Source organism: Loxodonta africana, chromosome 13 (genome assembly GCF_030014295.1).
Source record: "Loxodonta africana isolate mLoxAfr1 chromosome 13, mLoxAfr1.hap2, whole genome shotgun sequence".
In the NCBI taxonomy this organism is placed as follows: domain Eukaryota; kingdom Metazoa; phylum Chordata; class Mammalia; order Proboscidea; family Elephantidae; genus Loxodonta; species Loxodonta africana.
The window spans coordinates 2,358,306-2,385,700 of NC_087354.1; the positions used below are offsets into that span (position 1 = coordinate 2,358,306).

A 27,395-nucleotide genomic window follows, 5' to 3' on the forward strand; every position below is an offset into this window, starting at 1 on the left:
GGAGGTCATGATCCGCTGAGAGTCTAATCAGGAAATGCAGGCATAACTGCTGCCTTCCACATGTGGAAAGATCATTTTCTTGACAGATCTTTGGAATCTTGTAGAGATTCCATAGAACTCCTTTTCCGTGTGCCCCACGGGATCCTCTGATGCTTGATATCCAGGAGGAGATGTGATCCCTCTCTGGGGATTATTGGGGCCTGAGGTAGATTCGATTGTGTCTCTCCATGGCTCAGTGGTGAAATGAAAGCGTTGAAGGACTGTGGCAATTTTAACAAGTGTTGGCAGAATTCTTGGAAAGCTATTCTTTTCCAAATGTCCTCCAGCTGATTTGAAGATCCCCCGGTGCTGGGGACTCTTGCGTGCCATTTCCCGGGAGTCCGCACACATTGGACAGTGCCCGTGGACGCATACTTGGCAGCCTTCAACACATCAGTCAGGCTTAATCAATGGCAAAGGCTCCTTTTGCCTGGGTCCTCCTGAAAATTTGTGCTACATCCAGAGACCTCTCTGCCTTCTTCTGAATATTGCATGATTCTCTCCTCCTGTCATGGGTCAGCAGACTCCCCAGCGGGTTGCAAATGGCTGTCTTGATTTTGTCCATGTGTTTGCGAATGTCTGGCTGAAAGCATAGCCTTAGGGAAATGAGTTTCTCTTCTGGGATCTCTGTCTTACCCACTTCCCCTTTTCAAAGGGTTAGTGAGGTCGATGTGTCTTGTCCTGCTTTCACGGGGGTCAAGCCAACTGCCCGGGAAACTGGAAGATGATGTGTGAACGCTCTCATCCACTGTCCTTCCTGGGTGGAAGGAAGACATTTGTGGTAAGCATCTTCAGGTCTCAGGGGATTTTTCCTGGGGAGTGATATGGCTGGGGTCAATGATGACATAATCTGTCTGGAAGAGAGATGATGACCTAAAAATCATGCTCAGAGAGGTTATGCTGAGGCCCTGTGGGAAAGTCCTTTGGCCCAGCCTTCCAGATCTTCTTTAGAGCGGACTCCCATTTTGATTTCTTTCACCTGCACCAAGTAATCCAAAAGACCTGGGTGGCCGATTTTGGTCAGGCTGATTCCTTGGCTCCTTTCCTCTTTTTGTGTCCTTTAGCACAACCTGCCTCCGAGGAGTTCACCGTTGCGAGGACAAAAGGTGAGGGATTTCCCGTGATTTGCCCTGGCCCCATCTGACACTTAGGCAAGTGAGGATACACCTCAAAAGGCAGTAGGGTTTGCTGACAAAGCTGAGGCATGTCCCCTGGTGTTTGCTTGACCTTGCCTGGTTGACTAAGTGGCGGTGATGTGCGTGGGTGGATACTTAGGAATCAGAGAATCCTGAAACCTGTGTGCTGGAGTCATCTTCGATAGCCTGCGTCCAAGTCCGATACGGCCTACTGAAAGGGGAGAATCGGCCAACTAGAAAAATGTGTTTTCCTGAGACATTTATGAGATGTGAATGGCTCAGAGCTCTACAGGAGACTGGTCAACTTGCTGTATTTGAACGCGTGTGTCAGTTGCGGTTGGACTCGTAGGATTTGCAGGGCGCATTTCCCATGAATCTTGAAACTGGATGAGCGACTCAGTAGTCCGATAGCTGGCTCCAGCTTTCAAGTGAAGGTAGCTGCACAGATAAGTGCATAGAAAATCTAAAGTCAGGGTCGATGCCAGGTGTGAAGGGCACACGAGGGTCAGGAGCACTTTCAGGTTCATGCCACAGGAAGTCATGTTTCCCTGGAGCTCTGGACAGTGAAAGCAGGCGTAAGTGCTGCCTTGCACATGTGCAAAGATCACTGCTCCTACAGAGTTGGTTGGAATCCTGTAGAGGTTCCATAAGACTCCTGCTCTCTTTGTGCCAAGGAATCCTCTGATGGTTGATAAACAGGAGGAGATGTGTTCCCTGTGTTCCCATTCTTTGGGAATGAGGTGGCCTGGACTGTGTCTCTCCATGGCACAAGGGTGAAATCAAACTCTGGAAATGCCTAGTTGAATTTGGGGCCAAATTCTTGGTGAAAGCCCTCTTCCGAGTGTCCCACAGCTCATTTGAAGATCCCCAGTTTTGGGAACCCTTGGATGTCATTTCCTGGAAGTGCTCGTGCACGGAACAGTGCCTGTGGACACAGATTTGGCTTCCTCGTAGACATTAGCCGGGGCTGATCAAATGAATAGCCTCTTCTTGGCTGGGACTTCCTGAGTATTTTTCTCCATTCGGAGTCCTCTATGCCTTGTCTTGATCTGGCACGCGTCTGCCTTTCTGTCAAGGGTCAGCAGTCTCACTAATGGGCGAGAAGTGTGTGTCTCGATTTTGTCCATACTTGGGGCTATATGTGGAAAAAGCGTAGCTGTTAGGCAATGAATGTCTCTCGTCTGATGTCTGACTTACTTCTTTGCCCTTCTTAAAAGGATTGCAAGGTCGAAGCCTGTTTTCCTGCTTTCATGAGGGTCAAGCTACTCCCCGGGAAACCGGAAGAGGATGTGGGAACCTTCTCATCCTGCGTGATTGCGGGCTGGATGGACGATATCGGTGGTGAGGAACTTGAAGACTCAGGTGATTTTTCCCGGGGATTGAGATGTCTCGGGTCAATGAAGACACCTCAACTTGTCTCGAAGAGAGATGATGACATAAAAATCATGCTCAATAGGATCCCGCTGAGGCCCAGAGAGAAACTCCTTTTCACTAACATGAATGATCTGCTTTAGAGTGGACCCCCGTTGTGATCCCTTTTTCCTCCACCAAGTGATCAAAAACTCCTCCCTGACCGATTTTGGCCATGCTGATTCCTTGGCTCTTTTCCTCTTTTTCTGTCATTTAGAGAGACCTGCTTTCAAGAGATTCACCACCGAAAGAACTCAAGGTGAGTGAATGACGACGGTTTTCCCTTGTCTCTGGTGATACTTAGACAAGTGAAAAGGGAGCCCAAGAGGCAGTCGGGTTTTGTGGAAAAGCTGAGACGTGTCCCCTGCTTTGAGCTTGACCTGACCGATTGACCAAGTGGCGGTGATATGCACGGGTGGATAGTTAGGAAGCACAGGGACCTAGAAGAATTTCCACTTGAGTAATTTTTGCTAGTCCGGTTCCCAGTCGGGTATGTCTACGGAAGTTTGAGAATATTTTCAACTCTCAACTCTTTACGGGCTGGGAGTGTGTAGCAGCTCTACTGGAGAAACCAGAGAGACTTGCCAGAGTTGAAAGCCTGTGTCAGTTGCGACTGGACTCTTAGGATCTCTAGGGCATCTTTCCCAGACATCTCGGTATTGGATGAAGAATTGAGTAGCCTGATACCTCGCTGTAGCATTCAAGAAAAGGCAGCAGCACCAATATCTGAGTCAAAAAGCTAATGGCAGGTTCAATCCCATTCGGTAAGTGGGTCGCGAGCGTCATGACTCATTTCAGGTTCATGCCACAGGAGGTCATGATCCGCTGAGAGTCTAATCAGGAAATGCAGGCATAACTGCTGCCTTCCACATGTGGAAAGATCATTTTCTTGACAGATCTTTGGAATCTTGTAGAGATTCCATAGAACTCCTTTTCCGTGTGCCCCACGGGATCCTCTGATGCTTGATATCCAGGAGGAGATGTGATCCCTCTCTGGGGATTATTGGGGCCTGAGGTAGATTCGATTGTGTCTCTCCATGGCTCAGTGGTGAAATGAAAGCGTTGAAGGACTGTGGCAATTTTAACAAGTGTTGGCAGAATTCTTGGAAAGCTATTCTTTTCTAAATGTCCTCCAGCTGATTTGAAGATCCCCCGGTGCTGGGGACTCTTGCGTGCCATTTCCCGGGAGTCTGCACACATTGGACAGTGCCCGTGGACACATATTTGGCAGCCTTCAACACATCAGTCAGGCTTAATCAATTGCAAAGGCTCCTTTTGCCTGGGTCCTCCTGAAAATTTGTGCTACATCCAGAGACCTCTATGCCTTCTTCTGAATATTGCATGATTCTCTCCTTCTGTCATGGGTCAGCAGACTCCCCAGCGGGTTGCAAATGGCTGTCTTGATTTTGTCCATGTGTTCGCGAATGTCTGGCTGAAAGCATAGCCTTAGGGAAATGAGTTTCTCCTCTGGGATCTCTGTCTTACCCACTTCCCCTTTTCAAAGGGTTAGTGAGGTCGATGTGTCTTGTCCTGCTTTCACGGGGGTCAAGCCAACTGCCCGGGAAACTGGAAGATGATGTGTGAACGCTCTCATCCACTGTCCTTCCTGGGTGGAAGGAAGACATTTGTGGTAAGCATCTTCAGGTCTCAGGGGATTTTTCCTGGGGAGTGATATGGCTGGGGTCAATGATGACATAATCTGTCTGGAAGAGAGATGATGACCTAAAAATCATGCTCAGAGAGGTTATGCTGAGGCCCTGTGGGAAAGTCCTTTGGCCCAGCCTTCCAGATCTTCTTTAGAGCGGACTCCCATTTTGATTTCTTTCACCTGCACCAAGTAATCCAAAAGACCTGGGTGGCCGATTTTGGTCAGGCTGATTCCTTGGCTCCTTTCCTCTTTTTGTGTCCTTTAGCACAACCTGCCTCCGAGGAGTTCACCGTTGCGAGGACAAAAGGTGAGGGATTTCCCGTGATTTGCCCTGGCCCCATCTGACACTTAGGCAAGTGAGGATACACCTCAAAAGGCAGTAGGGTTTGCTGACAAAGCTGAGGCATGTCCCCTGGTGTTTGCTTGACCTTGCCTGGTTGACTAAGTGGCGGTGATGTGCGTGGGTGGATACTTAGGAATCAGAGAATCCTGAAACCTGTGTGCTGGAGTCATCTTCGATAGCCTGCGTCCAAGTCCGATACGGCCTACTGAAAGGGGAGAATCGGCCAACTAGAAAAATGTGTTTTCCTGAGACATTTATGAGATGTGAATGGCTCAGAGCTCTACAGGAGACTGGTCAACTTGCTGTATTTGAACGCGTGTGTCAGTTGCGGTTGGACTCGTAGGATTTGCAGGGCGCATTTCCCATGAATCTTGAAACTGGATGAGCGACTCAGTAGTCCGAAAGCTGGCTCCAGCTTTCAAGTGAAGGTAGCTGCACAGATAAGTGCATAGAAAATCTAAAGTCAGGGTCGATGCCAGGTGTGAAGGGCACACGAGGGTCAGGAGCACTTTCAGGTTCATGCCACAGGAAGTCATGTTTCCCTGGAGCTCTGGACAGTGAAAGCAGGCGTAAGTGCTGCCTTGCACATGTGCAAAGATCACTGCTCCTACAGAGTTGGTTGGAATCCTGTAGAGGTTCCATAAGACTCCTGCTCTCTTTGTGCCAAGGAATCCTCTGATGGTTGATAAACAGGAGGAGATGTGTTCCCTGTGTTCCCATTCTTTGGGAATGAGGTGGCCTGGACTGTGTCTCTCCATGGCACAAGGGTGAAATCAAACTCTGGAAATGCCTAGTTGAATTTGGGGCCAAATTCTTGGTGAAAGCCCTCTTCCGAGTGTCCCACAGCTCATTTGAAGATCCCCAGTTTTGGGAACCCTTGGATGTCATTTCCTGGAAGTGCTCGTGCACGGAACAGTGCCTGTGGACACAGATTTGGCTTCCTCGTAGACATTAGCCGGGGCTGATCAAATGAATAGCCTCTTCTTGGCTGGGACTTCCTGAGTATTTTTCTCCATTCGGAGTCCTCTATGCCTTGTCTTGATCTGGCACGCGTCTGCCTTTCTGTCAAGGGTCAGCAGTCTCACTAATGGGCGAGAAGTGTGTGTCTCGATTTTGTCCATACTTGGGGCTATATGTGGAAAAAGCGTAGCTGTTAGGCAATGAATGTCTCTCGTCTGATGTCTGACTTACTTCTTTGCCCTTCTTAAAAGGATTGCAAGGTCGAAGCCTGTTTTCCTGCTTTCATGAGGGTCAAGCTACTCCCCGGGAAACCGGAAGAGGATGTGGGAACCTTCTCATCCTGCGTGATTGCGGGCTGGATGGACGATATCGGTGGTGAGGAACTTGAAGACTCAGGTGATTTTTCCCGGGGATTGAGATGTCTCGGGTCAATGAAGACACCTCAACTTGTCTCGAAGAGAGATGATGACATAAAAATCATGCTCAATAGGATCCCGCTGAGGCCCAGAGAGAAACTCCTTTTCACTAACATGAATGATCTGCTTTAGAGTGGACCCCCGTTGTGATCCCTTTTTCCTCCACCAAGTGATCAAAAACTCCTCCCTGACCGATTTTGGCCATGCTGATTCCTTGGCTCTTTTCCTCTTTTTCTGTCATTTAGAGAGACCTGCTTTCAAGAGATTCACCACCGAAAGAACTCAAGGTGAGTGAATGACGACGGTTTTCCCTTGTCTCTGGTGATACTTAGACAAGTGAAAAGGGAGCCCAAGAGGCAGTCGGGTTTTGTGGAAAAGCTGAGACGTGTCCCCTGCTTTGAGCTTGACCTGACCGATTGACCAAGTGGCGGTGATATGCACGGGTGGATAGTTAGGAAGCACAGGGACCTAGAAGAATTTCCACTTGAGTAATTTTTGCTAGTCCGGTTCCCAGTCGGGTATGTCTACGGAAGTTTGAGAATATTTTCAACTCTCAACTCTTTACGGGCTGGGAGTGTGTAGCAGCTCTACTGGAGAAACCAGAGAGACTTGCCAGAGTTGAAAGCCTGTGTCAGTTGCGACTGGACTCTTAGGATCTCTAGGGCATCTTTCCCAGACATCTCGGTATTGGATGAAGAATTGAGTAGCCTGATACCTCGCTGTAGCATTCAAGAAAAGGCAGCAGCACCAATATCTGAGTCAAAAAGCTAATGGCAGGTTCAATCCCATTCGGTAAGTGGGTCGCGAGCGTCATGACTCATTTCAGGTTCATGCCACAGGAGGTCATGATCCGCTGAGAGTCTAATCAGGAAATGCAGGCATAACTGCTGCCTTCCACATGTGGAAAGATCATTTTCTTGACAGATCTTTGGAATCTTGTAGAGATTCCATAGAACTCCTTTTCCGTGTGCCCCACGGGATCCTCTGATGCTTGATATCCAGGAGGAGATGTGATCCCTCTCTGGGGATTATTGGGGCCTGAGGTAGATTCGATTGTGTCTCTCCATGGCTCAGTGGTGAAATGAAAGCGTTGAAGGACTGTGGCAATTTTAACAAGTGTTGGCAGAATTCTTGGAAAGCTATTCTTTTCTAAATGTCCTCCAGCTGATTTGAAGATCCCCCGGTGCTGGGGACTCTTGCGTGCCATTTCCCGGGAGTCTGCACACATTGGACAGTGCCCGTGGACACATATTTGGCAGCCTTCAACACATCAGTCAGGCTTAATCAATTGCAAAGGCTCCTTTTGCCTGGGTCCTCCTGAAAATTTGTGCTACATCCAGAGACCTCTATGCCTTCTTCTGAATATTGCATGATTCTCTCCTTCTGTCATGGGTCAGCAGACTCCCCAGCGGGTTGCAAATGGCTGTCTTGATTTTGTCCATGTGTTCGCGAATGTCTGGCTGAAAGCATAGCCTTAGGGAAATGAGTTTCTCCTCTGGGATCTCTGTCTTACCCACTTCCCCTTTTCAAAGGGTTAGTGAGGTCGATGTGTCTTGTCCTGCTTTCACGGGGGTCAAGCCAACTGCCCGGGAAACTGGAAGATGATGTGTGAACGCTCTCATCCACTGTCCTTCCTGGGTGGAAGGAAGACATTTGTGGTAAGCATCTTCAGGTCTCAGGGGATTTTTCCTGGGGAGTGATATGGCTGGGGTCAATGATGACATAATCTGTCTGGAAGAGAGATGATGACCTAAAAATCATGCTCAGAGAGGTTATGCTGAGGCCCTGTGGGAAAGTCCTTTGGCCCAGCCTTCCAGATCTTCTTTAGAGCGGACTCCCATTTTGATTTCTTTCACCTGCACCAAGTAATCCAAAAGACCTGGGTGGCCGATTTTGGTCAGGCTGATTCCTTGGCTCCTTTCCTCTTTTTGTGTCCTTTAGCACAACCTGCCTCCGAGGAGTTCACCGTTGCGAGGACAAAAGGTGAGGGATTTCCCGTGATTTGCCCTGGCCCCATCTGACACTTAGGCAAGTGAGGATACACCTCAAAAGGCAGTAGGGTTTGCTGACAAAGCTGAGGCATGTCCCCTGGTGTTTGCTTGACCTTGCCTGGTTGACTAAGTGGCGGTGATGTGCGTGGGTGGATACTTAGGAATCAGAGAATCCTGAAACCTGTGTGCTGGAGTCATCTTCGATAGCCTGCGTCCAAGTCCGATACGGCCTACTGAAAGGGGAGAATCGGCCAACTAGAAAAATGTGTTTTCCTGAGACATTTATGAGATGTGAATGGCTCAGAGCTCTACAGGAGACTGGTCAACTTGCTGTATTTGAACGCGTGTGTCAGTTGCGGTTGGACTCGTAGGATTTGCAGGGCGCATTTCCCATGAATCTTGAAACTGGATGAGCGACTCAGTAGTCCGATAGCTGGCTCCAGCTTTCAAGTGAAGGTAGCTGCACAGATAAGTGCATAGAAAATCTAAAGTCAGGGTCGATGCCAGGTGTGAAGGGCACACGAGGGTCAGGAGCACTTTCAGGTTCATGCCACAGGAAGTCATGTTTCCCTGGAGCTCTGGACAGTGAAAGCAGGCGTAAGTGCTGCCTTGCACATGTGCAAAGATCACTGCTCCTACAGAGTTGGTTGGAATCCTGTAGAGGTTCCATAAGACTCCTGCTCTCTTTGTGCCAAGGAATCCTCTGATGGTTGATAAACAGGAGGAGATGTGTTCCCTGTGTTTCCATTCTTTGGGAATGAGGTGGCCTGGACTGTGTCTCTCCATGGCACAAGGGTGAAATCAAACTCTGGAAATGCCTAGTTGAATTTGGGGCCAAATTCTTGGTGAAAGCCCTCTTCCGAGTGTCCCACAGCTCATTTGAAGATCCCCAGTTTTGGGAACCCTTGGATGTCATTTCCTGGAAGTGCTCGTGCACGGAACAGTGCCTGTGGACACAGATTTGGCTTCCTCGTAGACATTAGCCGGGGCTGATCAAATGAATAGCCTGTTCTTGGCTGGGACTTCCTGAGTATTTTTCTCCATTCGGAGTCCTCTATGCCTTGTCTTGATCTGGCACGTGTCTGCCTTTCTGTCAAGGGTCAGCAGTCTCACTAATGGGCGAGAAGTGTGTGTCTCGATTTTGTCCATACTTGGGGCTATATGTGGAAAAAGCGTAGCTGTTAGGCAATGAATGTCTCTCGTCTGATGTCTGACTTACTTCTTTGCCCTTCTTAAAAGGATTGCAAGGTCGAAGCCTGTTTTCCTGCTTTCATGAGGGTCAAGCTACTCCCCGGGAAACCGGAAGAGGATGTGGGAACCTTCTCATCCTGCGTGATTGCGGGCTGGATGGACGATATCGGTGGTGAGGAACTTGAAGACTCAGGTGATTTTTCCCGGGGATTGAGATGTCTCGGGTCAATGAAGACACCTCAACTTGTCTCGAAGAGAGATGATGACATAAAAATCATGCTCAATAGGATCCCGCTGAGGCCCAGAGAGAAACTCCTTTTCACTAACATGAATGATCTGCTTTAGAGTGGACCCCCGTTGTGATCCCTTTTTCCTCCACCAAGTGATCAAAAACTCCTCCCTGACCGATTTTGGCCATGCTGATTCCTTGGCTCTTTTCCTCTTTTTCTGTCATTTAGAGAGACCTGCTTTCAAGAGATTCACCACCGAAAGAACTCAAGGTGAGTGAATGACGACGGTTTTCCCTTGTCTCTGGTGATACTTAGACAAGTGAAAAGGGAGCCCAAGAGGCAGTCGGGTTTTGTGGAAAAGCTGAGACGTGTCCCCTGCTTTGAGCTTGACCTGACCGATTGACCAAGTGGCGGTGATATGCACGGGTGGATAGTTAGGAAGCACAGGGACCTAGAAGAATTTCCACTTGAGTAATTTTTGCTAGTCCGGTTCCCAGTCGGGTATGTCTACGGAAGTTTGAGAATATTTTCAACTCTCAACTCTTTACGGGATGGGAGTGTGTAGCAGCTCTACTGGAGAAACCAGAGAGACTTGCCAGAGTTGAAAGCCTGTGTCAGTTGCGACTGGACTCTTAGGATCTCTAGGGCATCTTTCCCAGACATCTCGGTATTGGATGAAGAATTGAGTAGCCTGATACCTCGCTGTAGCATTCAAGAAAAGGCAGCAGCACCAATATCTGAGTCAAAAAGCTAATGGCAGGTTCAATCCCATTCGGTAAGTGGGTCGCGAGCGTCATGACTCATTTCAGGTTCATGCCACAGGAGGTCATGATCTGCTGAGAGTCTAATCAGGAAATGCAGGCATAACTGCTGCCTTCCACATGTGGAAAGATCATTTTCTTGACAGATCTTTGGAATCTTGTAGAGATTCCATAGAACTCCTTTTCCGTGTGCCCCACGGGATCCTCTGATGCTTGATATCCAGGAGGAGATGTGATCCCTCTCTGGGGATTATTGGGGCCTGAGGTAGATTCGATTGTGTCTCTCCATGGCTCAGTGGTGAAATGAAAGCGTTGAAGGACTGTGGCAATTTTAACAAGTGTTGGCAGAATTCTTGGAAAGCTATTCTTTTCTAAATGTCCTCCAGCTGATTTGAAGATCCCCCGGTGCTGGGGACTCTTGCGTGCCATTTCCCGGGAGTCTGCACACATTGGACAGTGCCCGTGGACACATATTTGGCAGCCTTCAACACATCAGTCAGGCTTAATCAATTGCAAAGGCTCCTTTTGCCTGGGTCCTCCTGAAAATTTGTGCTACATCCAGAGACCTCTATGCCTTCTTCTGAATATTGCATGATTCTCTCCTTCTGTCATGGGTCAGCAGACTCCCCAGCGGGTTGCAAATGGCTGTCTTGATTTTGTCCATGTGTTCGCGAATGTCTGGCTGAAAGCATAGCCTTAGGGAAATGAGTTTCTCTTCTGGGACCTCTGTCTTACCCACTTCCCCTTTTCAAAGGGTTAGTGAGGTCGATGTGTCTTGTCCTGCTTTCACGGGGGTCAAGCCAACTGCCCGGGAAACTGGAAGATGATGTGTGAACGCTCTCATCCACTGTCCTTCCTGGGTGGAAGGAAGACATTTGTGGTAAGCATCTTCAGGTCTCAGGGGATTTTTCCTGGGGAGTGATATGGCTGGGGTCAATGATGACATAATCTGTCTGGAAGAGAGATGATGACCTAAAAATCATGCTCAGAGAGGTTATGCTGAGGCCCTGTGGGAAAGTCCTTTGGCCCAGCCTTCCAGATCTTCTTTAGAGCGGACTCCCATTTTGATTTCTTTCACCTGCACCAAGTAATCCAAAAGACCTGGGTGGCCGATTTTGGTCAGGCTGATTCCTTGGCTCCTTTCCTCTTTTTGTGTCCTTTAGCACAACCTGCCTCCGAGGAGTTCACCGTTGCGAGGACAAAAGGTGAGGGATTTCCCGTGATTTGCCCTGGCCCCATCTGACACTTAGGCAAGTGAGGATACACCTCAAAAGGCAGTAGGGTTTGCTGACAAAGCTGAGGCATGTCCCCTGGTGTTTGCTTGACCTTGCCTGGTTGACTAAGTGGCGGTGATGTGCGTGGGTGGATACTTAGGAATCAGAGAATCCTGAAACCTGTGTGCTGGAGTCATCTTCGATAGCCTGCGTCCAAGTCCGATACGGCCTACTGAAAGGGGAGAATCGGCCAACTAGAAAAATGTGTTTTCCTGAGACATTTATGAGATGTGAATGGCTCAGAGCTCTACAGGAGACTGGTCAACTTGCTGTATTTGAACGCGTGTGTCAGTTGCGGTTGGACTCGTAGGATTTGCAGGGCGCATTTCCCATGAATCTTGAAACTGGATGAGCGACTCAGTAGTCCGATAGCTGGCTCCAGCTTTCAAGTGAAGGTAGCTGCACAGATAAGTGCATAGAAAATCTAAAGTCAGGGTCGATGCCAGGTGTGAAGGGCACACGAGGGTCAGGAGCACTTTCAGGTTCATGCCACAGGAAGTCATGTTTCCCTGGAGCTCTGGACAGTGAAAGCAGGCGTAAGTGCTGCCTTGCACATGTGCAAAGATCACTGCTCCTACAGAGTTGGTTGGAATCCTGTAGAGGTTCCATAAGACTCCTGCTCTCTTTGTGCCAAGGAATCCTCTGATGGTTGATAAACAGGAGGAGATGTGTTCCCTGTGTTCCCATTCTTTGGGAATGAGGTGGCCTGGACTGTGTCTCTCCATGGCACAAGGGTGAAATCAAACTCTGGAAATGCCTAGTTGAATTTGGGGCCAAATTCTTGGTGAAAGCCCTCTTCCGAGTGTCCCACAGCTCATTTGAAGATCCCCAGTTTTGGGAACCCTTGGATGTCATTTCCTGGAAGTGCTCGTGCACGGAACAGTGCCTGTGGACACAGATTTGGCTTCCTCGTAGACATTAGCCGGGGCTGATCAAATGAATAGCCTGTTCTTGGCTGGGACTTCCTGAGTATTTTTCTCCATTCGGAGTCCTCTATGCCTTGTCTTGATCTGGCACGTGTCTGCCTTTCTGTCAAGGGTCAGCAGTCTCACTAATGGGCGAGAAGTGTGTGTCTCGATTTTGTCCATACTTGGGGCTATATGTGGAAAAAGCGTAGCTGTTAGGCAATGAATGTCTCTCGTCTGATGTCTGACTTACTTCTTTGCCCTTCTTAAAAGGATTGCAAGGTCGAAGCCTGTTTTCCTGCTTTCATGAGGGTCAAGCTACTCCCCGGGAAACCGGAAGAGGATGTGGGAACCTTCTCATCCTGCGTGATTGCGGGCTGGATGGACGATATCGGTGGTGAGGAACTTGAAGACTCAGGTGATTTTTCCCGGGGATTGAGATGTCTCGGGTCAATGAAGACACCTCAACTTGTCTCGAAGAGAGATGATGACATAAAAATCATGCTCAATAGGATCCCGCTGAGGCCCAGAGAGAAACTCCTTTTCACTAACATGAATGATCTGCTTTAGAGTGGACCCCCGTTGTGATCCCTTTTTCCTCCACCAAGTGATCAAAAACTCCTCCCTGACCGATTTTGGCCATGCTGATTCCTTGGCTCTTTTCCTCTTTTTCTGTCATTTAGAGAGACCTGCTTTCAAGAGATTCACCACCGAAAGAACTCAAGGTGAGTGAATGACGACGGTTTTCCCTTGTCTCTGGTGATACTTAGACAAGTGAAAAGGGAGCCCAAGAGGCAGTCGGGTTTTGTGGAAAAGCTGAGACGTGTCCCCTGCTTTGAGCTTGACCTGACCGATTGACCAAGTGGCGGTGATATGCACGGGTGGATAGTTAGGAAGCACAGGGACCTAGAAGAATTTCCACTTGAGTAATTTTTGCTAGTCCGGTTCCCAGTCGGGTATGTCTACGGAAGTTTGAGAATATTTTCAACTCTCAACTCTTTACGGGCTGGGAGTGTGTAGCAGCTCTACTGGAGAAACCAGAGAGACTTGCCAGAGTTGAAAGCCTGTGTCAGTTGCGACTGGACTCTTAGGATCTCTAGGGCATCTTTCCCAGACATCTCGGTATTGGATGAAGAATTGAGTAGCCTGATACCTCGCTGTAGCATTCAAGAAAAGGCAGCAGCACCAATATCTGAGTCAAAAAGCTAATGGCAGGTTCAATCCCATTCGGTAAGTGGGTCGCGAGCGTCATGACTCATTTCAGGTTCATGCCACAGGAGGTCATGATCCGCTGAGAGTCTAATCAGGAAATGCAGGCATAACTGCTGCCTTCCACATGTGGAAAGATCATTTTCTTGACAGATCTTTGGAATCTTGTAGAGATTCCATAGAACTCCTTTTCCGTGTGCCCCACGGGATCCTCTGATGCTTGATATCCAGGAGGAGATGTGATCCCTCTCTGGGGATTATTGGGGCCTGAGGTAGATTCGATTGTGTCTCTCCATGGCTCAGTGGTGAAATGAAAGCGTTGAAGGACTGTGGCAATTTTAACAAGTGTTGGCAGAATTCTTGGAAAGCTATTCTTTTCTAAATGTCCTCCAGCTGATTTGAAGATCCCCCGGTGCTGGGGACTCTTGCGTGCCATTTCCCGGGAGTCTGCACACATTGGACAGTGCCCGTGGACACATATTTGGCAGCCTTCAACACATCAGTCAGGCTTAATCAATTGCAAAGGCTCCTTTTGCCTGGGTCCTCCTGAAAATTTGTGCTACATCCAGAGACCTCTATGCCTTCTTCTGAATATTGCATGATTCTCTCCTTCTGTCATGGGTCAGCAGACTCCCCAGCGGGTTGCAAATGGCTGTCTTGATTTTGTCCATGTGTTCGCGAATGTCTGGCTGAAAGCATAGCCTTAGGGAAATGAGTTTCTCTTCTGGGACCTCTGTCTTACCCACTTCCCCTTTTCAAAGGGTTAGTGAGGTCGATGTGTCTTGTCCTGCTTTCACGGGGGTCAAGCCAACTGCCCGGGAAACTGGAAGATGATGTGTGAACGCTCTCATCCACTGTCCTTCCTGGGTGGAAGGAAGACATTTGTGGTAAGCATCTTCAGGTCTCAGGGGATTTTTCCTGGGGAGTGATATGGCTGGGGTCAATGATGACATAATCTGTCTGGAAGAGAGATGATGACCTAAAAATCATGCTCAGAGAGGTTATGCTGAGGCCCTGTGGGAAAGTCCTTTGGCCCAGCCTTCCAGATCTTCTTTAGAGCGGACTCCCATTTTGATTTCTTTCACCTGCACCGAGTAATCCAAAAGACCTGGGTGGCCGATTTTGGTCAGGCTGATTCCTTGGCTCCTTTCCTCTTTTTGTGTCCTTTAGCACAACCTGCCTCCGAGGAGTTCACCGTTGCGAGGACAAAAGGTGAGGGATTTCCCGTGATTTGCCCTGGCCCCATCTGACACTTAGGCAAGTGAGGATACACCTCAAAAGGCAGTAGGGTTTGCTGACAAAGCTGAGGCATGTCCCCTGGTGTTTGCTTGACCTTGCCTGGTTGACTAAGTGGCGGTGATGTGCGTGGGTGGATACTTAGGAATCAGAGAATCCTGAAACCTGTGTGCTGGAGTCATCTTCGATAGCCTGCGTCCAAGTCCGATACGGCCTACTGAAAGGGGAGAATCGGCCAACTAGAAAAATGTGTTTTCCTGAGACATTTATGAGATGTGAATGGCTCAGAGCTCTACAGGAGACTGGTCAACTTGCTGTATTTGAACGCGTGTGTCAGTTGCGGTTGGACTCGTAGGATTTGCAGGGCGCATTTCCCATGAATCTTGAAACTGGATGAGCGACTCAGTAGTCCGATAGCTGGCTCCAGCTTTCAAGTGAAGGTAGCTGCACAGATAAGTGCATAGAAAATCTAAAGTCAGGGTCGATGCCAGGTGTGAAGGGCACACGAGGGTCAGGAGCACTTTCAGGTTCATGCCACAGGAAGTCATGTTTCCCTGGAGCTCTGGACAGTGAAAGCAGGCGTAAGTGCTGCCTTGCACATGTGCAAAGATCACTGCTCCTACAGAGTTGGTTGGAATCCTGTAGAGGTTCCATAAGACTCCTGCTCTCTTTGTGCCAAGGAATCCTCTGATGGTTGATAAACAGGAGGAGATGTGTTCCCTGTGTTCCCATTCTTTGGGAATGAGGTGGCCTGGACTGTGTCTCTCCATGGCACAAGGGTGAAATCAAACTCTGGAAATGCCTAGTTGAATTTGGGGCCAAATTCTTGGTGAAAGCCCTCTTCCGAGTGTCCCACAGCTCATTTGAAGATCCCCAGTTTTGGGAACCCTTGGATGTCATTTCCTGGAAGTGCTCGTGCACGGAACAGTGCCTGTGGACACAGATTTGGCTTCCTCGTAGACATTAGCCGGGGCTGATCAAATGAATAGCCTGTTCTTGGCTGGGACTTCCTGAGTATTTTTCTCCATTCGGAGTCCTCTATGCCTTGTCTTGATCTGGCACGTGTCTGCCTTTCTGTCAAGGGTCAGCAGTCTCACTAATGGGCGAGAAGTGTGTGTCTCGATTTTGTCCATACTTGGGGCTATATGTGGAAAAAGCGTAGCTGTTAGGCAATGAATGTCTCTCGTCTGATGTCTGACTTACTTCTTTGCCCTTCTTAAAAGGATTGCAAGGTCGAAGCCTGTTTTCCTGCTTTCATGAGGGTCAAGCTACTCCCCGGGAAACCGGAAGAGGATGTGGGAACCTTCTCATCCTGCGTGATTGCGGGCTGGATGGACGATATCGGTGGTGAGGAACTTGAAGACTCAGGTGATTTTTCCCGGGGATTGAGATGTCTCGGGTCAATGAAGACACCTCAACTTGTCTCGAAGAGAGATGATGACATAAAAATCATGCTCAATAGGATCCCGCTGAGGCCCAGAGAGAAACTCCTTTTCACTAACATGAATGATCTGCTTTAGAGTGGACCCCCGTTGTGATCCCTTTTTCCTCCACCAAGTGATCAAAAACTCCTCCCTGACCGATTTTGGCCATGCTGATTCCTTGGCTCTTTTCCTCTTTTTCTGTCATTTAGAGAGACCTGCTTTCAAGAGATTCACCACCGAAAGAACTCAAGGTGAGTGAATGACGACGGTTTTCCCTTGTCTCTGGTGATACTTAGACAAGTGAAAAGGGAGCCCAAGAGGCAGTCGGGTTTTGTGGAAAAGCTGAGACGTGTCCCCTGCTTTGAGCTTGACCTGACCGATTGACCAAGTGGCGGTGATATGCACGGGTGGATAGTTAGGAAGCACAGGGACCTAGAAGAATTTCCACTTGAGTAATTTTTGCTAGTCCGGTTCCCAGTCGGGTATGTCTACGGAAGTTTGAGAATATTTTCAACTCTCAACTCTTTATGGGATGGGAGTGTGTAGCAGCTCTACTGGAGAAACCAGAGAGACTTGCCAGAGTTGAAAGCCTGTGTCAGTTGCGACTGGACTCTTAGGATCTCTAGGGCATCTTTCCCAGACATCTCGGTATTGGATGAAGAATTGAGTAGCCTGATACCTCGCTGTAGCATTCAAGAAAAGGCAGCAGCACCAATATCTGAGTCAAAAAGCTAATGGCAGGTTCAATCCCATTCGGTAAGTGGGTCGCGAGCGTCATGACTCATTTCAGGTTCATGCCACAGGAGGTCATGATCTGCTGAGAGTCTAATCAGGAAATGCAGGCATAACTGCTGCCTTCCACATGTGGAAAGATCATTTTCTTGACAGATCTTTGGAATCTTGTAGAGATTCCATAGAACTCCTTTTCCGTGTGCCCCACGGGATCCTCTGATGCTTGATATCCAGGAGGAGATGTGATCCCTCTCTGGGGATTATTGGGGCCTGAGGTAGATTCGATTGTGTCTCTCCATGGCTCAGTGGTGAAATGAAAGCGTTGAAGGACTGTGGCAATTTTAACAAGTGTTGGCAGAATTCTTGGAAAGCTATTCTTTTCTAAATGTCCTCCAGCTGATTTGAAGATCCCCCGGTGCTGGGGACTCTTGCGTGCCATTTCCCGGGAGTCTGCACACATTGGACAGTGCCCGTGGACACATATTTGGCAGCCTTCAACACATCAGTCAGGCTTAATCAATTGCAAAGGCTCCTTTTGCCTGGGTCCTCCTGAAAATTTGTGCTACATCCAGAGACCTCTATGCCTTCTTCTGAATATTGCATGATTCTCTCCTTCTGTCATGGGTCAGCAGACTCCCCAGCGGGTTGCAAATGGCTGTCTTGATTTTGTCCATGTGTTCGCGAATGTCTGGCTGAAAGCATAGCCTTAGGGAAATGAGTTTCTCCTCTGGGATCTCTGTCTTACCCACTTCCCCTTTTCAAAGGGTTAGTGAGGTCGATGTGTCTTGTCCTGCTTTCACGGGGGTCAAGCCAACTGCCCGGGAAACTGGAAGATGATGTGGGAACGCTCTCATCCACTGTCCTTCCTGGGTGGAAGGAAGACATTTGTGGTAAGCATCTTCAGGTCTCAGGGGATTTTTCCTGGGGAGTGATATGGCTGGGGTCAATGATGACATAATCTGTCTGGAAGAGAGATGATGACCTAAAAATCATGCTCAGAGAGGTTATGCTGAGGCCCTGTGGGAAAGTCCTTTGGCCCAGCCTTCCAGATCTTCTTTAGAGCGGACTCCCATTTTGATTTCTTTCACCTGCACCAAGTAATCCAAAAGACCTGGGTGGCCGATTTTGGTCAGGCTGATTCCTTGGCTCCTTTCCTCTTTTTGTGTCCTTTAGCACAACCTGCCTCCGAGGAGTTCACCGTTGCGAGGACAAAAGGTGAGGGATTTCCCGTGATTTGCCCTGGCCCCATCTGACACTTAGGCAAGTGAGGATACACCTCAAAAGGCAGTAGGGTTTGCTGACAAAGCTGAGGCATGTCCCCTGGTGTTTGCTTGACCTTGCCTGGTTGACTAAGTGGCGGTGATGTGCGTGGGTGGATACTTAGGAATCAGAGAATCCTGAAACCTGTGTGCTGGAGTCATCTTCGATAGCCTGCGTCCAAGTCCGATACGGCCTACTGAAAGGGGAGAATCGGCCAACTAGAAAAATGTGTTTTCCTGAGACATTTATGAGATGTGAATGGCTCAGAGCTCTACAGGAGACTGGTCAACTTGCTGTATTTGAACGCGTGTGTCAGTTGCGGTTGGACTCGTAGGATTTGCAGGGCGCATTTCCCATGAATCTTGAAACTGGATGAGCGACTCAGTAGTCCGATAGCTGGCTCCAGCTTTCAAGTGAAGGTAGCTGCACAGATAAGTGCATAGAAAATCTAAAGTCAGGGTCGATGCCAGGTGTGAAGGGCACACGAGGGTCAGGAGCACTTTCAGGTTCATGCCACAGGAAGTCATGTTTCCCTGGAGCTCTGGACAGTGAAAGCAGGCGTAAGTGCTGCCTTGCACATGTGCAAAGATCACTGCTCCTACAGAGTTGGTTGGAATCCTGTAGAGGTTCCATAAGACTCCTGCTCTCTTTGTGCCAAGGAATCCTCTGATGGTTGATAAACAGGAGGAGATGTGTTCCCTGTGTTCCCATTCTTTGGGAATGAGGTGGCCTGGACTGTGTCTCTCCATGGCACAAGGGTGAAATCAAACTCTGGAAATGCCTAGTTGAATTTGGGGCCAAATTCTTGGTGAAAGCCCTCTTCCGAGTGTCCCACAGCTCATTTGAAGATCCCCAGTTTTGGGAACCCTTGGATGTCATTTCCTGGAAGTGCTCGTGCACGGAACAGTGCCTGTGGACACAGATTTGGCTTCCTCGTAGACATTAGCCGGGGCTGATCAAATGAATAGCCTGTTCTTGGCTGAGACTTCCTGAGTATTTTTCTCCATTCGGAGTCCTCTATGCCTTGTCTTGATCTGGCACGTGTCTGCCTTTCTGTCAAGGGTCAGCAGTCTCACTAATGGGCCAGAAGTGTGTGTCTCGATTTTGTCCATACTTGGGGCTATATGTGGAAAAAGCGTAGCTGTTAGGCAATGAATGTCTCTCGTCTGATGTCTGACTTACTTCTTTGCCCTTCTTAAAAGGATTGCAAGGTCGAAGCCTGTTTTCCTGCTTTCATGAGGGTCAAGCTACTCCCCGGGAAACCGGAAGAGGATGTGGGAACCTTCTCATCCTGCGTGATTGCGGGCTGGATGGACGATATCGGTGGTGAGGAACTTGAAGACTCAGGTGATTTTTCCCGGGGATTGAGATGTCTCGGGTCAATGAAGACACCTCAACTTGTCTCGAAGAGAGATGATGACATAAAAATCATGCTCAATAGGATCCCGCTGAGGCCCAGAGAGAAACTCCTTTTCACTAACATGAATGATCTGCTTTAGAGTGGACCCCCGTTGTGATCCCTTTTTCCTCCACCAAGTGATCAAAAACTCCTCCCTGACCGATTTTGGCCATGCTGATTCCTTGGCTCTTTTCCTCTTTTTCTGTCATTTAGAGAGACCTGCTTTCAAGAGATTCACCACCGAAAGAACTCAAGGTGAGTGAATGACGACGGTTTTCCCTTGTCTCTGGTGATACTTAGACAAGTGAAAAGGGAGCCCAAGAGGCAGTCGGGTTTTGTGGAAAAGCTGAGACGTGTCCCCTGCTTTGAGCTTGACCTGACCGATTGACCAAGTGGCGGTGATATGCACGGGTGGATAGTTAGGAAGCACAGGGACCTAGAAGAATTTCCACTTGAGTAATTTTTGCTAGTCCGGTTCCCAGTCGGGTATGTCTACGGAAGTTTGAGAATATTTTCAACTCTCAACTCTTTACGGGATGGGAGTGTGTAGCAGCTCTACTGGAGAAACCAGAGAGACTTGCCAGAGTTGAAAGCCTGTGTCAGTTGCGACTGGACTCTTAGGATCTCTAGGGCATCTTTCCCAGACATCTCGGTATTGGATGAAGAATTGAGTAGCCTGATACCTCGCTGTAGCATTCAAGAAAAGGCAGCAGCACCAATATCTGAGTCAAAAAGCTAATGGCAGGTTCAATCCCATTCGGTAAGTGGGTCGCGAGCGTCATGACTCATTTCAGGTTCATGCCACAGGAGGTCATGATCCGCTGAGAGTCTAATCAGGAAATGCAGGCATAACTGCTGCCTTCCACATGTGGAAAGATCATTTTCTTGACAGATCTTTGGAATCTTGTAGAGATTCCATAGAACTCCTTTTCCGTGTGCCCCACGGGATCCTCTGATGCTTGATATCCAGGAGGAGATGTGATCCCTCTCTGGGGATTATTGGGGCCTGAGGTAGATTCGATTGTGTCTCTCCATGGCTCAGTGGTGAAATGAAAGCGTTGAAGGACTGTGGCAATTTTAACAAGTGTTGGCAGAATTCTTGGAAAGCTATTCTTTTCTAAATGTCCTCCAGCTGATTTGAAGATCCCCCGGTGCTGGGGACTCTTGCGTGCCATTTCCCGGGAGTCTGCACACATTGGACAGTGCCCGTGGACACATATTTGGCAGCCTTCAACACATCAGTCAGGCTTAATCAATTGCAAAGGCTCCTTTTGCCTGGGTCCTCCTGAAAATTTGTGCTACATCCAGAGACCTCTATGCCTTCTTCTGAATATTGCATGATTCTCTCCTTCTGTCATGGGTCAGCAGACTCCCCAGCGGGTTGCAAATGGCTGTCTTGATTTTGTCCATGTGTTCGCGAATGTCTGGCTGAAAGCATAGCCTTAGGGAAATGAGTTTCTCCTCTGGGATCTCTGTCTTACCCACTTCCCCTTTTCAAAGGGTTAGTGAGGTCGATGTGTCTTGTCCTGCTTTCACGGGGGTCAAGCCAACTGCCCGGGAAACTGGAAGATGATGTGGGAACGCTCTCATCCACTGTCCTTCCTGGGTGGAAGGAAGACATTTGTGGTAAGCATCTTCAGGTCTCAGGGGATTTTTCCTGGGGAGTGATATGGCTGGGGTCAATGATGACATAATCTGTCTGGAAGAGAGATGATGACCTAAAAATCATGCTCAGAGAGGTTATGCTGAGGCCCTGTGGGAAAGTCCTTTGGCCCAGCCTTCCAGATCTTCTTTAGAGCGGACTCCCATTTTGATTTCTTTCACCTGCACCAAGTAATCCAAAAGACCTGGGTGGCCGATTTTGGTCAGGCTGATTCCTTGGCTCCTTTCCTCTTTTTGTGTCCTTTAGCACAACCTGCCTCCGAGGAGTTCACCGTTGCGAGGACAAAAGGTGAGGGATTTCCCGTGATTTGCCCTGGCCCCATCTGACACTTAGGCAAGTGAGGATACACCTCAAAAGGCAGTAGGGTTTGCTGACAAAGCTGAGGCATGTCCCCTGGTGTTTGCTTGACCTTGCCTGGTTGACTAAGTGGCGGTGATGTGCGTGGGTGGATACTTAGGAATCAGAGAATCCTGAAACCTGTGTGCTGGAGTCATCTTCGATAGCCTGCGTCCAAGTCCGATACGGCCTACTGAAAGGGGAGAATCGGCCAACTAGAAAAATGTGTTTTCCTGAGACATTTATGAGATGTGAATGGCTCAGAGCTCTACAGGAGACTGGTCAACTTGCTGTATTTGAACGCGTGTGTCAGTTGCGGTTGGACTCGTAGGATTTGCAGGGCGCATTTCCCATGAATCTTGAAACTGGATGAGCGACTCAGTAGTCCGATAGCTGGCTCCAGCTTTCAAGTGCAGGTAGCTGCACAGATAAGTGCATAGAAAATCTAAAGTCAGGGTCGATGCCAGGTGTGAAGGGCACACGAGGGTCAGGAGCACTTTCAGGTTCATGCCACAGGAAGTCATGTTTCCCTGGAGCTCTGGACAGTGAAAGCAGGCGTAAGTGCTGCCTTGCACATGTGCAAAGATCACTGCTCCTACAGAGTTGGTTGGAATCCTGTAGAGGTTCCATAAGACTCCTGCTCTCTTTGTGCCAAGGAATCCTCTGATGGTTGATAAACAGGAGGAGATGTGTTCCCTGTGTTCCCATTCTTTGGGAATGAGGTGGCCTGGACTGTGTCTCTCCATGGCACAAGGGTGAAATCAAACTCTGGAAATGCCTAGTTGAATTTGGGGCCAAATTCTTGGTGAAAGCCCTCTTCCGAGTGTCCCACAGCTCATTTGAAGATCCCCAGTTTTGGGAACCCTTGGATGTCATTTCCTGGAAGTGCTCGTGCACGGAACAGTGCCTGTGGACACAGATTTGGCTTCCTCGTAGACATTAGCCGGGGCTGATCAAATGAATAGCCTGTTCTTGGCTGGGACTTCCTGAGTATTTTTCTCCATTCGGAGTCCTCTATGCCTTGTCTTGATCTGGCACGTGTCTGCCTTTCTGTCAAGGGTCAGCAGTCTCACTAATGGGCGAGAAGTGTGTGTCTCGATTTTGTCCATACTTGGGGCTATATGTGGAAAAAGCGTAGCTGTTAGGCAATGAATGTCTCTCGTCTGATGTCTGACTTACTTCTTTGCCCTTCTTAAAAGGATTGCAAGGTCGAAGCCTGTTTTCCTGCTTTCATGAGGGTCAAGCTACTCCCCGGGAAACCGGAAGAGGATGTGGGAACCTTCTCATCCTGCGTGATTGCGGGCTGGATGGACGATATCGGTGGTGAGGAACTTGAAGACTCAGGTGATTTTTCCCGGGGATTGAGATGTCTCGGGTCAATGAAGACACCTCAACTTGTCTCGAAGAGAGATGATGACATAAAAATCATGCTCAATAGGATCCCGCTGAGGCCCAGAGAGAAACTCCTTTTCACTAACATGAATGATCTGCTTTAGAGTGGACCCCCGTTGTGATCCCTTTTTCCTCCACCAAGTGATCAAAAACTCCTCCCTGACCGATTTTGGCCATGCTGATTCCTTGGCTCTTTTCCTCTTTTTCTGTCATTTAGAGAGACCTGCTTTCAAGAGATTCACCACCGAAAGAACTCAAGGTGAGTGAATGACGACGGTTTTCCCTTGTCTCTGGTGATACTTAGACAAGTGAAAAGGGAGCCCAAGAGGCAGTCGGGTTTTGTGGAAAAGCTGAGACGTGTCCCCTGCTTTGAGCTTGACCTGACCGATTGACCAAGTGGCGGTGATATGCACGGGTGGATAGTTAGGAAGCACAGGAACCTAGAAGAATTTCCACTTGAGTAATTTTTGCTAGTCCGGTTCCCAGTCGGGTATGTCTACGGAAGTTTGAGAATATTTTCAACTCTCAACTCTTTACGGGATGGGAGTGTGTAGCAGCTCTACTGGAGAAACCAGAGAGACTTGCCAGAGTTGAAAGCCTGTGTCAGTTGCGACTGGACTCTTAGGATCTCTAGGGCATCTTTCCCAGACATCTCGGTATTGGATGAAGAATTGAGTAGCCTGATACCTCGCTGTAGCATTCAAGAAAAGGCAGCAGCACCAATATCTGAGTCAAAAAGCTAATGGCAGGTTCAATCCCATTCGGTAAGTGGGTCGCGAGCGTCATGACTCATTTCAGGTTCATGCCACAGGAGGTCATGATCCGCTGAGAGTCTAATCAGGAAATGCAGGCATAACTGCTGCCTTCCACATGTGGAAAGATCATTTTCTTGACAGATCTTTGGAATCTTGTAGAGATTCCATAGAACTCCTTTTCCGTGTGCCCCACGGGATCCTCTGATGCTTGATATCCAGGAGGAGATGTGATCCCTCTCTGGGGATTATTGGGGCCTGAGGTAGATTCGATTGTGTCTCTCCATGGCTCAGTGGTGAAATGAAAGCGTTGAAGGACTGTGGCAATTTTAACAAGTGTTGGCAGAATTCTTGGAAAGCTATTCTTTTCTAAATGTCCTCCAGCTGATTTGAAGATCCCCCGGTGCTGGGGACTCTTGCGTGCCATTTCCCGGGAGTCTGCACACATTGGACAGTGCCCGTGGACACATATTTGGCAGCCTTCAACACATCAGTCAGGCTTAATCAATTGCAAAGGCTCCTTTTGCCTGGGTCCTCCTGAAAATTTGTGCTACATCCAGAGACCTCTCTGCCTTCTTCTGAATATTGCATGATTCTCTCCTTCTGTCATGGGTCAGCAGACTCCCCAGCGGGTTGCAAATGGCTGTCTTGATTTTGTCCATGTGTTCGCGAATGTCTGGCTGAAAGCATAGCCTTAGGGAAATGAGTTTCTCCTCTGGGATCTCTGTCTTACCCACTTCCCCTTTTCAAAGGGTTAGTGAGGTCGATGTGTCTTGTCCTGCTTTCACGGGGGTCAAGCCAACTGCCCGGGAAACTGGAAGATGATGTGTGAACGCTCTCATCCACTGTCCTTCCTGGGTGGAAGGAAGACATTTGTGGTAAGCATCTTCAGGTCTCAGGGGATTTTTCCTGGGGAGTGATATGGCTGGGGTCAATGATGACATAATCTGTCTGGAAGAGAGATGATGACCTAAAAATCATGCTCAGAGAGGTTATGCTGAGGCCCTGTGGGAAAGTCCTTTGGCCCAGCCTTCCAGATCTTCTTTAGAGCGGACTCCCATTTTGATTTCTTTCACCTGCACCAAGTAATCCAAAAGACCTGGGTGGCCGATTTTGGTCAGGCTGATTCCTTGGCTCCTTTCCTCTTTTTGTGTCCTTTAGCACAACCTGCCTCCGAGGAGTTCACCGTTGCGAGGACAAAAGGTGAGGGATTTCCCGTGATTTGCCCTGGCCCCATCTGACACTTAGGCAAGTGAGGATACACCTCAAAAGGCAGTAGGGTTTGCTGACAAAGCTGAGGCATGTCCCCTGGTGTTTGCTTGACCTTGCCTGGTTGACTAAGTGGCGGTGATGTGCGTGGGTGGATACTTAGGAATCAGAGAATCCTGAAACCTGTGTGCTGGAGTCATCTTCGATAGCCTGCGTCCAAGTCCGATACGGCCTACTGAAAGGGGAGAATCGGCCAACTAGAAAAATGTGTTTTCCTGAGACATTTATGAGATGTGAATGGCTCAGAGCTCTACAGGAGACTGGTCAACTTGCTGTATTTGAACGCGTGTGTCAGTTGCGGTTGGACTCGTAGGATTTGCAGGGCGCATTTCCCATGAATCTTGAAACTGGATGAGCGACTCAGTAGTCCGATAGCTGGCTCCAGCTTTCAAGTGAAGGTAGCTGCACAGATAAGTGCATAGAAAATCTAAAGTCAGGGTCGATGCCAGGTGTGAAGGGCACACGAGGGTCAGGAGCACTTTCAGGTTCATGCCACAGGAAGTCATGTTTCCCTGGAGCTCTGGACAGTGAAAGCAGGCGTAAGTGCTGCCTTGCACATGTGCAAAGATCACTGCTCCTACAGAGTTGGTTGGAATCCTGTAGAGGTTCCATAAGACTCCTGCTCTCTTTGTGCCAAGGAATCCTCTGATGGTTGATAAACAGGAGGAGATGTGTTCCCTGTGTTCCCATTCTTTGGGAATGAGGTGGCCTGGACTGTGTCTCTCCATGGCACAAGGGTGAAATCAAACTCTGGAAATGCCTAGTTGAATTTGGGGCCAAATTCTTGGTGAAAGCCCTCTTCCGAGTGTCCCACAGCTCATTTGAAGATCCCCAGTTTTGGGAACCCTTGGATGTCATTTCCTGGAAGTGCTCGTGCACGGAACAGTGCCTGTGGACACAGATTTGGCTTCCTCGTAGACATTAGCCGGGGCTGATCAAATGAATAGCCTGTTCTTGGCTGAGACTTCCTGAGTATTTTTCTCCATTCGGAGTCCTCTATGCCTTGTCTTGATCTGGCACGTGTCTGCCTTTCTGTCAAGGGTCAGCAGTCTCACTAATGGGCCAGAAGTGTGTGTCTCGATTTTGTCCATACTTGGGGCTATATGTGGAAAAAGCGTAGCTGTTAGGCAATGAATGTCTCTCGTCTGATGTCTGACTTACTTCTTTGCCCTTCTTAAAAGGATTGCAAGGTCGAAGCCTGTTTTCCTGCTTTCATGAGGGTCAAGCTACTCCCCGGGAAACCGGAAGAGGATGTGGGAACCTTCTCATCCTGCGTGATTGCGGGCTGGATGGACGATATCGGTGGTGAGGAACTTGAAGACTCAGGTGATTTTTCCCGGGGATTGAGATGTCTCGGGTCAATGAAGACACCTCAACTTGTCTCGAAGAGAGATGATGACATAAAAATCATGCTCAATAGGATCCCGCTGAGGCCCAGAGAGAAACTCCTTTTCACTAACATGAATGATCTGCTTTAGAGTGGACCCCCGTTGTGATCCCTTTTTCCTCCACCAAGTGATCAAAAACTCCTCCCTGACCGATTTTGGCCATGCTGATTCCTTGGCTCTTTTCCTCTTTTTCTGTCATTTAGAGAGACCTGCTTTCAAGAGATTCACCACCGAAAGAACTCAAGGTGAGTGAATGACGACGGTTTTCCCTTGTCTCTGGTGATACTTAGACAAGTGAAAAGGGAGCCCAAGAGGCAGTCGGGTTTTGTGGAAAAGCTGAGACGTGTCCCCTGCTTTGAGCTTGACCTGACCGATTGACCAAGTGGCGGTGATATGCACGGGTGGATAGTTAGGAAGCACAGGGACCTAGAAGAATTTCCACTTGAGTAATTTTTGCTAGTCCGGTTCCCAGTCGGGTATGTCTACGGAAGTTTGAGAATATTTTCAACTCTCAACTCTTTACGGGATGGGAGTGTGTAGCAGCTCTACTGGAGAAACCAGAGAGACTTGCCAGAGTTGAAAGCCTGTGTCAGTTGCGACTGGACTCTTAGGATCTCTAGGGCATCTTTCCCAGACATCTCGGTATTGGATGAAGAATTGAGTAGCCTGATACCTCGCTGTAGCATTCAAGAAAAGGCAGCAGCACCAATATCTGAGTCAAAAAGCTAATGGCAGGTTCAATCCCATTCGGTAAGTGGGTCGCGAGCGTCATGACTCATTTCAGGTTCATGCCACAGGAGGTCATGATCCGCTGAGAGTCTAATCAGGAAATGCAGGCATAACTGCTGCCTTCCACATGTGGAAAGATCATTTTCTTGACAGATCTTTGGAATCTTGTAGAGATTCCATAGAACTCCTTTTCCGTGTGCCCCACGGGATCCTCTGATGCTTGATATCCAGGAGGAGATGTGATCCCTCTCTGGGGATTATTGGGGCCTGAGGTAGATTCGATTGTGTCTCTCCATGGCTCA

General features: G+C 48.7%; 16 non-coding genes across 16 annotated transcripts; all 16 read left to right on the forward strand.

Moving 5' to 3' along the window:
* Positions 1 to 870: 870 nt before the first annotated feature.
* Positions 871 to 948, forward strand: LOC135227505 (small nucleolar RNA SNORD115). Its single transcript, XR_010317668.1, has one exon. It is a non-coding gene; the product is annotated as a small nucleolar RNA SNORD115 (small nucleolar RNA).
* Positions 949 to 2,566: 1,618 nt separating this feature from the next.
* On the forward strand, positions 2,567 to 2,647 carry LOC135227298 (small nucleolar RNA SNORD115). The gene has a single exon (XR_010317464.1). It is a non-coding gene; the product is annotated as a small nucleolar RNA SNORD115 (small nucleolar RNA).
* Positions 2,648 to 4,265: 1,618 nt separating this feature from the next.
* LOC135227506 (small nucleolar RNA SNORD115) lies at positions 4,266 to 4,343 on the forward strand. The gene has a single exon (XR_010317669.1). It is a non-coding gene; the product is annotated as a small nucleolar RNA SNORD115 (small nucleolar RNA).
* Positions 4,344 to 5,961: 1,618 nt separating this feature from the next.
* LOC135227299 (small nucleolar RNA SNORD115) lies at positions 5,962 to 6,042 on the forward strand. Its single transcript, XR_010317465.1, has one exon. It is a non-coding gene; the product is annotated as a small nucleolar RNA SNORD115 (small nucleolar RNA).
* A 1,618-nt stretch (positions 6,043 to 7,660) lies between these two features.
* LOC135227507 (small nucleolar RNA SNORD115) lies at positions 7,661 to 7,738 on the forward strand. The gene has a single exon (XR_010317670.1). It is a non-coding gene; the product is annotated as a small nucleolar RNA SNORD115 (small nucleolar RNA).
* Positions 7,739 to 9,356: 1,618 nt separating this feature from the next.
* Positions 9,357 to 9,437, forward strand: LOC135227300 (small nucleolar RNA SNORD115). The gene has a single exon (XR_010317466.1). It is a non-coding gene; the product is annotated as a small nucleolar RNA SNORD115 (small nucleolar RNA).
* A 1,618-nt stretch (positions 9,438 to 11,055) lies between these two features.
* Positions 11,056 to 11,133, forward strand: LOC135227508 (small nucleolar RNA SNORD115). The gene has a single exon (XR_010317671.1). It is a non-coding gene; the product is annotated as a small nucleolar RNA SNORD115 (small nucleolar RNA).
* A 1,618-nt stretch (positions 11,134 to 12,751) lies between these two features.
* LOC135227301 (small nucleolar RNA SNORD115) lies at positions 12,752 to 12,832 on the forward strand. The gene has a single exon (XR_010317467.1). It is a non-coding gene; the product is annotated as a small nucleolar RNA SNORD115 (small nucleolar RNA).
* A 1,618-nt stretch (positions 12,833 to 14,450) lies between these two features.
* LOC135227509 (small nucleolar RNA SNORD115) lies at positions 14,451 to 14,528 on the forward strand. Its single transcript, XR_010317672.1, has one exon. It is a non-coding gene; the product is annotated as a small nucleolar RNA SNORD115 (small nucleolar RNA).
* A 1,618-nt stretch (positions 14,529 to 16,146) lies between these two features.
* Positions 16,147 to 16,227, forward strand: LOC135227302 (small nucleolar RNA SNORD115). The gene has a single exon (XR_010317468.1). It is a non-coding gene; the product is annotated as a small nucleolar RNA SNORD115 (small nucleolar RNA).
* Positions 16,228 to 17,845: 1,618 nt separating this feature from the next.
* LOC135227510 (small nucleolar RNA SNORD115) lies at positions 17,846 to 17,923 on the forward strand. The gene has a single exon (XR_010317673.1). It is a non-coding gene; the product is annotated as a small nucleolar RNA SNORD115 (small nucleolar RNA).
* Positions 17,924 to 19,541: 1,618 nt separating this feature from the next.
* LOC135227303 (small nucleolar RNA SNORD115) lies at positions 19,542 to 19,622 on the forward strand. Its single transcript, XR_010317469.1, has one exon. It is a non-coding gene; the product is annotated as a small nucleolar RNA SNORD115 (small nucleolar RNA).
* Positions 19,623 to 21,240: 1,618 nt separating this feature from the next.
* Positions 21,241 to 21,318, forward strand: LOC135227511 (small nucleolar RNA SNORD115). Its single transcript, XR_010317674.1, has one exon. It is a non-coding gene; the product is annotated as a small nucleolar RNA SNORD115 (small nucleolar RNA).
* Positions 21,319 to 22,936: 1,618 nt separating this feature from the next.
* LOC135227304 (small nucleolar RNA SNORD115) lies at positions 22,937 to 23,017 on the forward strand. Its single transcript, XR_010317470.1, has one exon. It is a non-coding gene; the product is annotated as a small nucleolar RNA SNORD115 (small nucleolar RNA).
* A 1,618-nt stretch (positions 23,018 to 24,635) lies between these two features.
* On the forward strand, positions 24,636 to 24,713 carry LOC135227512 (small nucleolar RNA SNORD115). Its single transcript, XR_010317675.1, has one exon. It is a non-coding gene; the product is annotated as a small nucleolar RNA SNORD115 (small nucleolar RNA).
* Positions 24,714 to 26,331: 1,618 nt separating this feature from the next.
* LOC135227305 (small nucleolar RNA SNORD115) lies at positions 26,332 to 26,412 on the forward strand. Its single transcript, XR_010317471.1, has one exon. It is a non-coding gene; the product is annotated as a small nucleolar RNA SNORD115 (small nucleolar RNA).
* Positions 26,413 to 27,395: the final 983 nt, after the last annotated feature.